We start from the raw sequence: 13530 nt of genomic DNA, 5'->3' as shown, positions 1-13530 counted from the left end.
CAGTCCCCGAATCCCTCGATCTTCTGTAAAAAAAAAAACAAAAATAAAAAACAACAATATTCTTCATCTGTCCCCCGTAACGACGTAATCCAGATTGTCCCTCGGCGATTGAGGGTCACGTTTACAGCTGCCACATCAATCACTGATGTGACTGCTGTAGAAGACAGCACTCTGTACACTGACAGGAGTGTAAAATCACTCCTGTCAGTGTACATGCTGCTATAGGAGTGAGTTCACCTGAGTTCATCAACTGATCAGCTCTGGTGACCTTATCCTGCATCAGTGGTTCATGGCAACATTCTCAGTAATGTTCCCATGCAGCATCGGTGCTGTAAACTGAGGTATTGGAGCTCATCAGCTGATCTACAGCTGATGACCTCACGTAAACTCAGCGCGCTCCCATCAGTGTACCGCTGGGCTGATCACATCGCCGGGGACATCGCGAGGACCAGAAGGACACCGGGGGGCACAGGACAGGTGAGAATAGTGTTTTTTTTTTATTCTTTTACACACAGGGCACACAGGCGCTGACTCGGCTGAGGAGACTACTGCTCCCCTCAGCCGTGCCACTCTCGCTGTTATCAGCGGGACCGGTGGTCAGATGATGGGAGAAGTAGTCCTCCCCAGCCGACCCGGGTACCATTGTTTGTGCGTTTTTGCAGTGTATTTGACCCATTGACTAGTCAAATACACAGCAAAGAACCGCAGCAAATCCGCAAATATATTTATACCTGCGGGTTTGCTGAGGTTGAATTAGTCAATGGGCAGGAAACGCTGCATACAATGGACATGCTGCATATTTTACCACAATAACAATACTGAGCGGAAAATTCTGCATCATGTGCACAGCACATCAGGATTGTCATTGCATTAGCTGGCAGAAGGATTACATAGCGTTTTTGATGCATTTCCGCGCAGAAAAAAACGCTGCAAAAACACATCAAAAACTTTACGTATGCACTTAACCTAAAATGTTACTGACACATTTAGGGAATAGTGTGATCTTTCAGCCTATTACACCTGGTATGTGATAGACATACAGCACACAGGACCAGTCACTATGTGATAAGCAGTGTCATGGCTTTGCTTCACCTCAATAGTGAAGGCATATCTTTAGGATACGTCTTCAATATCAGATCAGTTGGTGTCTGGTGTGAGATCTCCACCAAACTGATGCTGATGAGCTATCTTGAGGATAAGCCATCATTAATTAAATGCTCTACAACCCCTTTAATTTAAGATTGATGGCATTATAAAGGTTCTGAGTAAATAGTTCATAGTGAAATAACTCTATTTTTCTCATTTTTATAGAAGATGATTACATCAGGTGTTTCTAGCCAGGGAGAGCTGCCTTAAGATTTCGGACAAGGTACTATTGTAATGAAGAATAGGAAATCATCCAGATGTGAGCAGACTCATCACAGGGAAATAAAGAGCTTATTCTTATGTAATAGTGGACAGGAATATACTGATATATATGTTCTGTATTATATATACCCTATAACTCTGCTTCTCATCTCCAGTATATCCTCGTCACTGTCAATTACTTTAGGAGGGCCTGACTGCGAACTTCAGAATACGGAACTTTCTTCTTTCCATCTCTGTGAGTCACTTATTGTTACACATTTATGAATATAAATAACTTTTTCTAAAATTTTATTGTTAAAACAAAATAGCTTTTCTACCCACTCAGGTAAATATATGATAACTGCACTTGTTGCTTTTTATTTTTCTGCATTTTCTTCTTTCATTTTTCTTCCCTCCAGGTTTTTAGCCAACCAGTTTGAAAAGGATGTGCTATGTCAATGGATAATCTACTGCTGGGCCCTCGGATTGACGTGGAGTATGAAGAAAGACCGACTACTACACTTACTCAACGTGCTGCTTACCAGGATGGAATTTCGGGCTTGAGTGGATCAGGTCACCTGTCATCTGGTCAGCAATATAAAGCAAAAATAATTTAAAGCTGATCTCTAATCAGATTTCACAAAAAAAACAGCATAAATAGATCCCTTAAACCTGATTGGGCTGTTGTACTTACTTTGAAAACCCATGTCAGAATGCTTAACTACTCCTGATATTCGGTTGAGCATTTTAAGAGTGCAGCAATAACTAGATTCATGAAATGCTTGTTTTAATATGAAGCAGGAAAACTTTAATAAGTGATTATACAGTCATTCTGACATGGATTTTCAAAGTGATCACGCCAGCCTCATCAGGTCTAAAATATATGCAAATAGATTATAATTAATGGTGACATATTTCCTTTAAACTTTGATTATAATGACTTATTTCAATCTAGATCATGACACCAGACCCTGACCATTGGGCATGGAAGAGAGACAGGAACGTCCATCACAGCTTGGCAGTACATTGGGTCAGGATGAATAATGCCCTATCTTGCTCTCTGTGTGAAATCGTTCCATGCAAAAGGGAAGCGGCTGATAATATCTAATGCCAGACAGACAAAAAGGAGGAAACTGAAACAGCAGATTCATATTAATCTCTGGTGAGAGTAATATTAGTCTGGCAAAAGGGTTTCAAGATCTAAATGTATAGTTCAAATGTAAAATAAATTTCCCCCCTAAGTGATCATTTATTCTAGATGTTAAAAATGGTGTGTGCTTTGTAAAATAAAATATAATCCAATCTTACTCTTAGTAATGAGAAACTCATATAGTAGGACTTGGTAATATCAATGTGCATATAATTTTTTCTTCTATTAATTTTTTTTATAACATTTATATGTACTGCTGCCAGGATGGGCAACATAACTGCTGGACAGGGAACATAGCTGCTAGACCTACAAGGAGAAGAACTTGCCAGATGGGGAACCTAGCTGCTGGACCTACATGAAGAAGAACCATGCTGTGTAAGGGGGAAGACCGGGTTGTAAGCACTTTCAGAACAAGGAATCCAGAACTGCCGGGGTCGTGCCTCTGGTTGCAGGGGGAAGACAGACTGCGAGCACAGGAGTCAGGTGACAGAGAAGCTCGGGCATGTCCACAGTGAGAACTCAGGAGTCAGGTGACTGGGGAGCTGGGGGCGTGTCTGCTGCCAGAAGGCGGAGCATTGTTTAAGTGGGGAAGCCAGAAGAAAACAACACTGGCATCAGCCAGCAACTGCCTTGTGGGGAACAAGAGTAAGCTAAGTGTAAAACTGCCGATTACAACCATTTCGACTCTGCTACATCTAGCTAAACTGTGGATTGTTGGTTATAGCCTGTTACCTGCTACTTCCCTTGTTGTACCCATATTTCCCCTGTTACTCCCTGCATGGAGACTGACGGTTACAATAAATCCCCCCTGTTTATTAACCCAGTACTGGCTGCCCTGTGTTTCTGTGTCACTGCATCTAAAGTACCTGTGTTGCAGGAACACAGCTGCTGGAGCTACAAAGAGAAGAACATTGCCGGATTGCGAACATAGTTGCTGGACCTACAAGAAGAAGAACATTGCTGGACGGGGAACATAGCTGCTGGACCTACAAGGAGAAGAACATTGCTGGACGCTGGATGCCTTAAAACATTCTCTCTCTCATTATTCTGGCATTTGGCAAATATTAAAAATTATGGTAATTCTAACCGCTTCCCGACCACCCACTGTAGATAAACGTCCGCGCTGCCCGGGCTCTGTGCAGCGCTGAAGTTTAAAAACGGTGGGTGGTCTCGCAGCACTCAGGACCCCCAGGCATATAGAAGACAGCAGGAGGAGAGGGGGTCGTCCACTTATCTCTCCGACGACCCCTTGATTCCTTTCAGGACCTGGCGTTGTTATGGCAGCTGGAGGTCACATGACCGCCTCCAGCTCTGCCATATATGGTGTCCTTCCTGCCTGGCTTCAGCCTGCAAGCTGATGCCAGGCAGGAGACTGTGAAACAGTCAGTGAAGATCTCATATAATGTAATACATGTCTATTACATTACATGAGATCAGGGATCAGAAAAATAAAAATTAATGTCCCATACAGGGACTAAGTAAAAATGTAAAAAAATATGTTTTGAAACTGTTAAAAAAAAAAATACAAAATAAATAAATAAAATATTAAACCGATAAATCCATATATTTATGCAAAAATAAAAAAAAGTACACATATTTGGTATTGCCACGTCCGAAACAACCCGAGCTATAAAACTGTCACACTAATTAACTCCTTCTGTGCACACCGTAATAAAAATAAATAAAAAACGGAGCAAAAAACTATGCTTTTTCCTCATATCGCCAAACAAAAAGTGGAAAAAAAATGCGATCAAAAAGCAAAATGGAAATAAAAATGGTACCGCTGAAAACGTCATCTTGTTCCGCAAAAAACAAGCCGCCATACAGCTCCATCAGCCGAAAAATAAAAAAGTTATAGCGCTCAGAATAAAGCAATGCAAAAAAAATATTTTTTCTATAAAATTGTTTTATTGTGTAAAAGCGCCAAAACATAAAAAAATATACAGTACGTGTAGTATTGCTGTAAACGTACTGACCCAAAGAATAACGCTGCCTGATCACTTTTACCACACGCAGAACGGCATAAAAAAAACCTCAAAAAACAATTCCTGAATTGTTGGTTTTTGTTCATTTTACCTCCCAAAAAACAGAATAGAAAGCGATCAAAAAGTGTCACGTACCCAAAAATGGTACCAATAAAAATGTCAACTCGTCCCGCAAAAAACAAGCCGTCACATGACTCTGTCGGCCGAAATATGGAAAAATTATAGCTCTCAAAATATGGCGATGCAAAAACTAGATTTTGCAAAAAAAAAAAAAGCGTCTTAGTGTGTGACAGCTGTCAGTCATAAAAACCCGATATAAATCTGGTATCTCTGTAATCGCACCGACCCGAAGAATAAAGTAATCTCATCACTTACACCGCACGAGGAACGGCGTAAAAAAATAAATAAAACCAATTCTTCACCTGCTACTGATTTGTTTATTATGTCTCCCAAAGATTGCAGTAAGGCTCTGCTCACATTTATCCTGTGCTTTGCGCTGAGCTTACAGAGTTTCCGTGTAAATCTCTGAAATACGTGATTCAGACGGAACCCATGACGGAAGATTCCCTGTAATGAGGCAGATATAGGCCACTGTGGATGCCGTCTGGCCTGTGATCCCACGGTGTCAGTTTTTTTAGGCGTGCATAAAAGTGCGGTTGGCCACAGTTTTGTGCACTTCTGAAAAAAGGACACCACTAAACAGAGGCCAGACGAGTCCAGAGTAACTCTGCTGCCTCATTACAGTGAATGGATCCCGCAGGGGTTTCATCTGAATTACATCACTTGGAAATTTAGATGGAAACCCCGATGTAAGTGCTCAGCCTAGAGCGCCGGATAAATGTTACGTAAAATGTTCCCAATAAAAGCTTCAACTCAGTCCTCAAAAAAAGCTAGTCCCCACTCAGGTCCGTCATCTGTTAAAAATATAAGGGACTTCCAAGTTACTGGTAGCAGAAAGGCTCTGGAAAAGCGAAATGGCCCTTGCCCCCCAAAGGAAATTCAGAAAATTTTGAGCTCCCAAATGCCTATTCTACAATAATTTGTTCTCCAATTGTCAAATAGCACTCCCCCCCCCAGATCTCGCCGTATGGCTGAGCGGTACGATACAGCCACATATGAGGTATTGCCACGTTTAGAAGAAATTGTGTGACACATTTCGGCACCATTTTTACCCATTGCCCTGTGTGAAAATGTAAAATCTGAGGGTAAAACATTTTTTTGTGGTAAAAATATAATTATGCTTTTTTCACTGCCCAATGGTATAAATTTAAAAATTAAAAAATACTCACTACTCCCCTAGATGAATTCCTTGAGAGGTGTAGTTTACAAAATGGGGTCACTTGTGGGGGTTTCTGCTGTTTCGGCATGTCAGCAACTCTTCAAATGTGACATGGTGTCTGCTGCCTATCCCAGCCAACATAGTGCTCCTTCCCTTTCAAACCCTGCCGTGCGCCCAAACAGTGGTTTGCCTCCACATATGGGGTATCGGCGTGTTCAGGAGAAATTGCACAACAAATTTCATGGTGCAATTTATCCTATTACCCTTATGATAATGCAAAATTAAGGGATGAAAAACGTTTTTGTGGGAAAAATGTGAAAATTTAATTTTTACAGCTCAATATTATAAATTTCTGTGAAGCAACTTGAGGTTCAAGGTGCTCACAACACATCTAGATAAGTTCCCTAAGGGGTCTAGTTTCCAAAATGGGGTCACTTGTGGGGGTTTCCACTGTTTAGGCACATCAGCAGCTCTCCAAACGCAACATGGTGTCTGCTAATTATTCAGACAAATTTTACATTCAAAAAGTCTAATGGCGCTCCTTCCCTTCCGAACCCTGCAGTGCGCCCAAACAGTGGTTTTCCCTCACATATGGGGTATCAGCGCGCTCAAGAGAAATTGCACAAAAAATTTGGGGTCCATTTTTTCCTGTTACCCCTGTGAAAATAAAAAAAATTGGGTCTAAAGTAACATTTTTGTGAAAAAAGTTAAATGTTAATTTTTTTTTTCCACATTCCAAAAATTCCTGTGAAGCACCTGAAGGGTTAATAAAGTTCTTGAATGTGGTTTTGAGCACCTTTAGGGGTGTAGTTTTTAGAACGGTGTCACTTTTGGGTATTTTCTGTCATAAAGACCCCTTAAAGTGACTTCAAATATGATGTGGTCCCTAAAAAAATGGTTTTGTAAATTTTGTTGGAAAAATGAGAAATCGCTGGTCAACTTTTAACCCTTATAGCTCCCTAACAAAAAAAAATTTTGGTTCCAAAATTGTGCTGATGTAAAGTAGACATGTGGGAAATGTTATTTATTAACTATTTTGTGTGACATATCTCTCTGATTTAAGGGCATGAAAATTCAAAGTTTGAAAATTGCAAAATTTTCAAAATTTTCGCCAAATTTCCGATTTTTTCACAAATAAACGCAAGTGATATCAAAGAAATTTTACCACTACCATGAAGTACAGCATGTCACGAAAAACCAGTCTCAGAATCAGGGGAATCCGTTGAAGCGTTCCAGAGTAATTGCTTCATAAAGTGACAGTGGTCAGAATTGAAAAAATTGGCCTGGTCACGAAGGCAAAAACAGGCTCTGGCGCGAAGTGGCTAATTGACCTAAAACAGGAACGGTTTATTCTGATTTTTTGTCAGATATTGAGAAAAACATGCACTATGTAAAAAGACACATGCATGTAAACTTCTGGTTTCAACTGTACACATCTCCACAGGCAGTATCATACATGATTGGGATGAGATATGTGGGCTTTATCACATATGATAGTATTAGATGTGTGGCTCTGCGGGCTGTATCACACATGTTCGGATTAGATACATGGTTCTGGGGGCTTTCTCACACATGATGGGATTAGTTATGCTGCTCTGTGGGCTCCATCATACATGATTGGATTAGAAAAGAGGCTCTGCTATGTCAGTATAAAGCTTTCCTCAGATGTTTGTAATGCAGGAACGTCTGAATGAGGCTTACACTGACAAAGCAGAACTCAGTCAGTGTTCAAAGCACAGCAGTGTGATGATAACAATGCAGTGCTAACAGTGGCAGGGGGGTGAAGTTCGGCAGCCTTATATTGTTCTACTAATCCCAGGCTACCACATTGTTCTCACCACTGGAAGAAGTATCTGCCGTACTCAGTGATTTTTGCCTATCAGAGCAGGGCTGCGGTGGGGACTTCTCCAGCAGTGAGAACAGTGCAGTAGTACAATGTCAGGCTGCAGATCACCTCTCACCGCATCCTGGACCTCCGATCACCATATCCCAGCATCTCCTGTCACCGCTCACTGCTAAACTACAACAAAATGGTGCCGGGCTCCCTCCTAACCTGTGACTTGGACAACCCAGGGAACATGACAAGTTCACAGCTGAGGGCAGGAGAAGCGGTCGGATGCTGACCGCAGTTTCTCCTATGCCCAGGGACTGCTGTATTTGGGGTGTGTGTCATGTTTAGACACTTACACACCAGCCAATGAAAATGGCTGCCCCCAGCATCGGCTGAAAAAAGAAAAAAAAAAAAGTTGAGGACAATTAATTATGTATTAAAAATAATTGGTTATATATTCAATAAGTACTAACACAAAGATAAAAATCAGGACACATTCCCTTTAAGTACTGCACACCTCCTACTGCAATGAGAAACATACATTGGTGTCATAATATTGGTACTGGTCTTTCCCAGAGTTAAGGCAATCGTGTTCTGATTGTAAGCAACAATTAAATGCTCAAAAATGATGAATGGGGAAGCACCTACGCTAGTAAGAATTTCAAACATTATGGTGGAGACAGGTCACCTACGGAAATATATTGAAAAAGAGGAGTACAAATGTAATATTTGTTAACCATTCCACACTAGAACACATGGTCTGCTATTTATAGAAATAGCATTAGAGTTCAGCCAAATGATTTGCAAGACTCTGGTCCTTCCGCTATGTCAGTAGTCCATGGCTGCTACACCAGAGGACTATAAAGCGCCTTCTGCTTAGTAGGCCTACTCGATGTCATGCATGTTATATAGTGATGACATGGAGCCTACTAATTAGAAGAGGTGCCAGGGATGCTGCAGGTAGTAGGAGATTCGCAGTGCTCTGGTCCGGCTGCCACGGAGTAATGACGCAGCCACTGAAGTAGTATCCTATAAGTGTTTTGCTCAACTTTAAATATCATCCATAATTCATTCTTTCTCCAACAAAAGGAAAAAAAAATGTTATATATAAAAAGATCGATTGATATTCTTTATGTCTCAGATTCAGTATATGGAATACATTAATAATCAGCCTTAATAGTGTAATGCCAGTGATGCACTACTCTGCCATAGGTCACACACATGTGGAGTGCGGGTATTACCACTTCGCTAAGGCAGGAAGAGAAGTTAAAGAAAATGTAGCTCATGACGCCAGGGTGCACTGTATTAACTTCACTAGGAGGAGAAATCTTGTATAATGAAAACCAGAGACAGTATTATCTTCTGGACTGGGTATGCCCTATAGCCTGGAAGATCGAAGTTATAGATTATTGTTTTTATTGAACAAGGCATCATCCAGGAGGCATAAAGGTTTGACTGATTTCAGATGTATACAACCAGTATGCCTATATTAACAACTCAAAAGGGTGAAAGAGTCCCTTTAAATGTCCTGACAGTCTACACTTTACTCTGAAATGATGTTCTAAAACATCAGCAGCTTTCACATGATTGTGTATCTGTGGAGGCGAGGAGCTGGTTGTGAGACACAGCCAGACTCCCTATAAATTGCATGTGCAGAGCCCCCAATGTGCCAAAACAACACACTCCCCACAGACGACACCATTTTGGAAACTACACCCCTCAAGAAATTCAAAGTTGGGTGTGTTGGCCATCTGGAACCTATTATATTTTAGAATTTTGTGTTGTGAATATTACAATTTTATTCCACAAAAATGTTCCTTTAGTTCCAAACTTCTCATTTTCACAAGGGTAAGAAGATAAATTGCACAATAGAATGCGGGGCCAGTTTTCTCCTGAGTATGCCGATACCCCACATGATTGATAACAACTGTTTGAATGCATTGCAGGGCTTGAAGGGGAACACTTAACTTTTGGAGTGCAAGTTTTACTAGAACAGATTGTGGATGCTATGTCAAATTTAGAGAGCCCCCGAAGGGCAAAAAAGTAGAAACTCCTCCATAAGTGACCCCATTTTGGAATCTGCACAGCAGGGCTCGGGCAGGGAAGGAGTGCTATTTGATTTTGGGAGCGCAAATTTGGTTGGCATTGATTGCAAATGTCAAGTCGCATTGCAGAGCCACTGAAGTGCCCAAAACAGCTGAAATGTTGTTTTAGTCTTTAATTTTCAAAAGGCCTAATCACAGAAAATGGACCACATAATTTGTTACACAATTTTTTCTGAAAATGTCAATAACCCATGTGGTTGGAATCTTTTCAGGCACAGTGCGAAGCTCAAAATTGAAGAAGTACCATATTGGAGTGAAGATTTTACTGAAATGGTTTGAGGGTGCCATGTCACACGGGTAAAGGTCTTGAAGTTCCAGGACAGCAGAAAAAACCCCCATAAGTGACTCCATTTTACAAACTAGACCCCTCAATAAATTAATCTAGGGGTGCAATGAGATTGACAGCACCGGGGTTTCACAGAGTTTTATACCATTAAAAAATGGTAATGACATTGCTTTAGCATTTAGGAAAAAATAATTACATTGCTTTAGCAAGAGGTCTCAAACAGCAGAAACCCTCCACAAGTAACCTCATTTTGAAACTAGACCCCTCAAGGATTGTGATAGCCTACATGTGGTCAATAATGAATGATTGGCACAAAGTGATGCTTGGAAATGAAACTGCATTATTTGATTTTTGGAGTGCAAGTTTGGCTGGAATATATATTGCGGATGCCATATTGCATATGCAAAGTCCCCGATGTGGCAAAACAACAGACACTCTCTAAAAGTGACATCATTTCGGAAACTACACCCTTCAAGAAATTCAAAGTCTAGTCTGTAGACCATCTTGAACCTACTAAATTTTATAATTTTGGGTTGTGAATATAAATTTTTTTCCATGAAAATGCTCCTTCAGTCCCAAATTTCTCATTATCACAAGGGTAACAAGAAATTGAACAATAGAATTCAGTGTCAATTTTTCCCTGAGTATGCGGATACCCCACATGTGGTTGAAAACTACACTTTAGATGAAATGCAGGGCTTGAAAGGGAACAACAATTGACTTTTGGAGTGCAATTTTTACTAGAACAGATAGTGGATTCCATGTCACAACTCCTGAGCCCGCATAATCGCAGTGACATACTGGTCATATGTCGGGAAGGGATTAAGTCATGTTAGAAATGTTAATTTTTCAGAAAAATTAATAAAATATTTCAGGATCTATTTCATATACTGTTATAAAGATTATAATAGTGAATTATAGATAGTTATTAAAAAAAGAATTTAATTTAAAAAAAATCAAATATCTTCATGCTATATACATTTTCAAATTAAATTTTCAAATTTCTTTTCATTTGCTATAACCTAGTTTTTCTAGAGATTTTTGGTTGAAAAGACTTTAAAACATTATAGAGTAAAGGAAGGAGTACAGGTTTAAAATATTGTTTTTCCCCATTTTCAATGTGTCATCAACTAAAGTTTAGCACTGCATAACATTCACACACTGTGGATCTTGACACTGCATACAGTTATGTTTTTCTCTATTTTAACTCCTTTTTTCTTGAAAGAATATAACAGCATGTTACCTTCCATATGTTACCTTCCATAGCCTAAATAACACCTAACATCACTTCAGTGTCTGAATAAACAGTGACTATGCATGTCTAGTAGGAGTGGACACAGACTGATGATAGCCCTGTGCAAGAACAATAGAGTGTCCATTTGCATTCCAATACCTCATCATAATGTACAATTCCTCCTGCTTTGTGGGTGGAAGTGGACACAGTTAACTATTGGGCCCCTGTGCAGCTGCACAGGTTGCACCAATGGCACAGGTGCATGTCACTAAATTAGAATATCGTCAAAAAATAAATTTATTTCAGTTCTTCAATACAAAAAGTGAAACTCATATTATATAGAGTCATGACCAACAGAGTGATCTATTTCTAGTGTTTATTTCTGTTAATGTTGATGATTATGGCTTACAGCCAATGAAAACACAAAAGTCATTATCTCAGTAAGTTAAAATAATTAACAAAAAACACAGCTTCCGAAGAGTTTAAAAAGGTCCTTTAGTCTGTTTCAGTAGGCTCCACAATCATGGGGAAAACTACTGACTTGGCAGATGTCCAGAAGGCAGTCATTGACACACTCCACAAGATCCCAGAATTCCAATTTTCATATGGACATCAAGGTCCCAGAGTCTGGAGGAAGCTGCTTGAGGTCTAGTGTGAAGTTTCCACAATCAGTGATGGTTTGGGGAGCCATGTCATCTGCTGGTGTAGGTCCACTGTGTTTTATCAAGACCAAAGTCAGAGCTGCCGTCTACCAGGAAATTGTAGAGCGCTTCATGCTTCCCTCTGCCGACAAGCTTTTTGGAGATGGAAATTTCTTTCTCCAGCAGGATTGGCACCTGTCCACACTGACAAAAGTACCAATACCTGGTTTAAAAACGACAGTATCACTGTGCTTGATTGGCCAGCAAACTCGCCTGACCTTAACCCCATAGAGAATCTATGGGGTATTGTCAAGCGGAAGATGAGATACACCAGACCCAACCATGCAGATGAGCTGAAGGCTGCTATCAAAGCAACCTGGGCTTCCATAACACCTCAGTAGTGCCACAGGCTGATCACCTCCATGCCATGCCGCACTGATGCAATAATTGATGCAAAAGGAGCCCCGACCAAGCCTTGAGTACAGTTACTGAACATAACTGTACATTTCAGTAGGCCAACATTTTGAATTTTAAAATCATTTTTCAAGCTGTTGTTATAAAGTATTCTAATTTACTGAGATAATGACTTTTGTGTTTTCATTGGCTGTAAGCCATAATCATCAACATTAACAGAAATAAACACTTGAAATAGATCACTCTGTAATGACTCTATATAATATATGAGTTTCACTTTTTGTATTGAAGAACTGAAATAAATTAACCTTTTGATGATATTCTGATTTAGAGAGATGCACCTATACAGTGGTGGCCAAAAGTATTGGCACCCCTGCAATTCTGTCAGATAATACTCAGTTTCTTCCTGAAAATGATTGCAATCACAAATTCTTTGGTATTGTTATCTTCATTTAATTTGTTTTCAATGAAAAAACACAAAAAGAATTGTCCTAAAGCCAAATTGGATATAATTCCACACCAAACCTAAAAAAGGGGGTGGACAAAAGTATTGCCACCGTTTGAAAAATCATGTGATGCTTCTCTAATTCGTGTAATTAACAGCACCTGTAACTTACCTGTGGCACCTAACAGGTGTTCGCAATAACTAAATCACACTTGCAGCCAGTTAACATGGATTAAAGTTGACTCAACCTGTGTCCTTGTGTGTACCACATTGAGCATGGAGAAAAGAAAGAAGACCAAAGAACTGTCTGAGGACTTGAGAAACCAAATTGTGAGGAAGCATGAGCAATCTCAAGGCTACAAGTCCATCTCCAAAGACCTGAATGTTCCTGTGTCTTCCGTGTGCAGTGTCATCAAGAAGTTTAAAGCCCATGGCACAGTGGCTAACCTCCCTAGATGTGGACGGAAAAGAAAAATTGACGAGAGATTTCAATGCAAGATTGTGCGGATGGTGGATAAAGAACCTCGACTAACATCCAAACAAGTTCAAGCTGCCCTGCAGTCCGAGAGTACAACAGTGTCAACCCGTACTATCCGTCGGCGTCTGAATGAAAAGGGACTGTATGGTAGGATACCCAGGAAGACCCCACTTCTTACCCCGAGACATAAAAAAGCCAGGCTGGAGTTTGCCAAAACTTACCTGAGAAAGCCTAAAACGTTTTGGAAGAATGTTCTCTGGTCAGATGAGGCAAAAGTAGAGCTTTTTGGGAAAAATCATCAACATAGAGTGTACAGGAAAAAAAAAGAGGCATTC

General features: G+C 40.2%; 1 long non-coding RNA gene across 8 annotated transcripts in view; it reads left to right on the top strand.

Moving 5' to 3' along the window:
• The window catches only part of LOC141207934 (uncharacterized), a 39217-nt gene extending 27707 nt beyond the window's left edge, over nt 1-11510 (top strand). For 5 of the 8 annotated variants that reach the window (XR_012278211.1, XR_012278225.1, XR_012278219.1 and 2 more), the window contains 5 exons: nt 1312-1603; nt 1767-1935; nt 2303-2509; nt 2761-3142; nt 3375-11510. This is a non-coding gene — a long non-coding RNA (uncharacterized lncRNA). The remainder of the gene's footprint in view (nt 1-1311; nt 1604-1766; nt 1936-2302; nt 2510-2760; nt 3143-3374) is intronic. The other 3 variants (XR_012278216.1, XR_012278231.1, XR_012278213.1) reach the window with 3 other exon arrangements.
• The last annotated feature ends 2020 nt before the right edge of the window (nt 11511-13530 follow it).

This window comes from Phyllobates terribilis, unplaced genomic scaffold, assembly GCF_046119375.1.
Source record: "Phyllobates terribilis strain yellow unplaced genomic scaffold, ASM4611937v1 Scaffold_2__4_contigs__length_985480577, whole genome shotgun sequence".
Classification (NCBI taxonomy): Eukaryota; Metazoa; Chordata; class Amphibia; order Anura; family Dendrobatidae; genus Phyllobates; species Phyllobates terribilis.
This window is presented reverse-complemented; position numbering and strand designations above follow the sequence as displayed.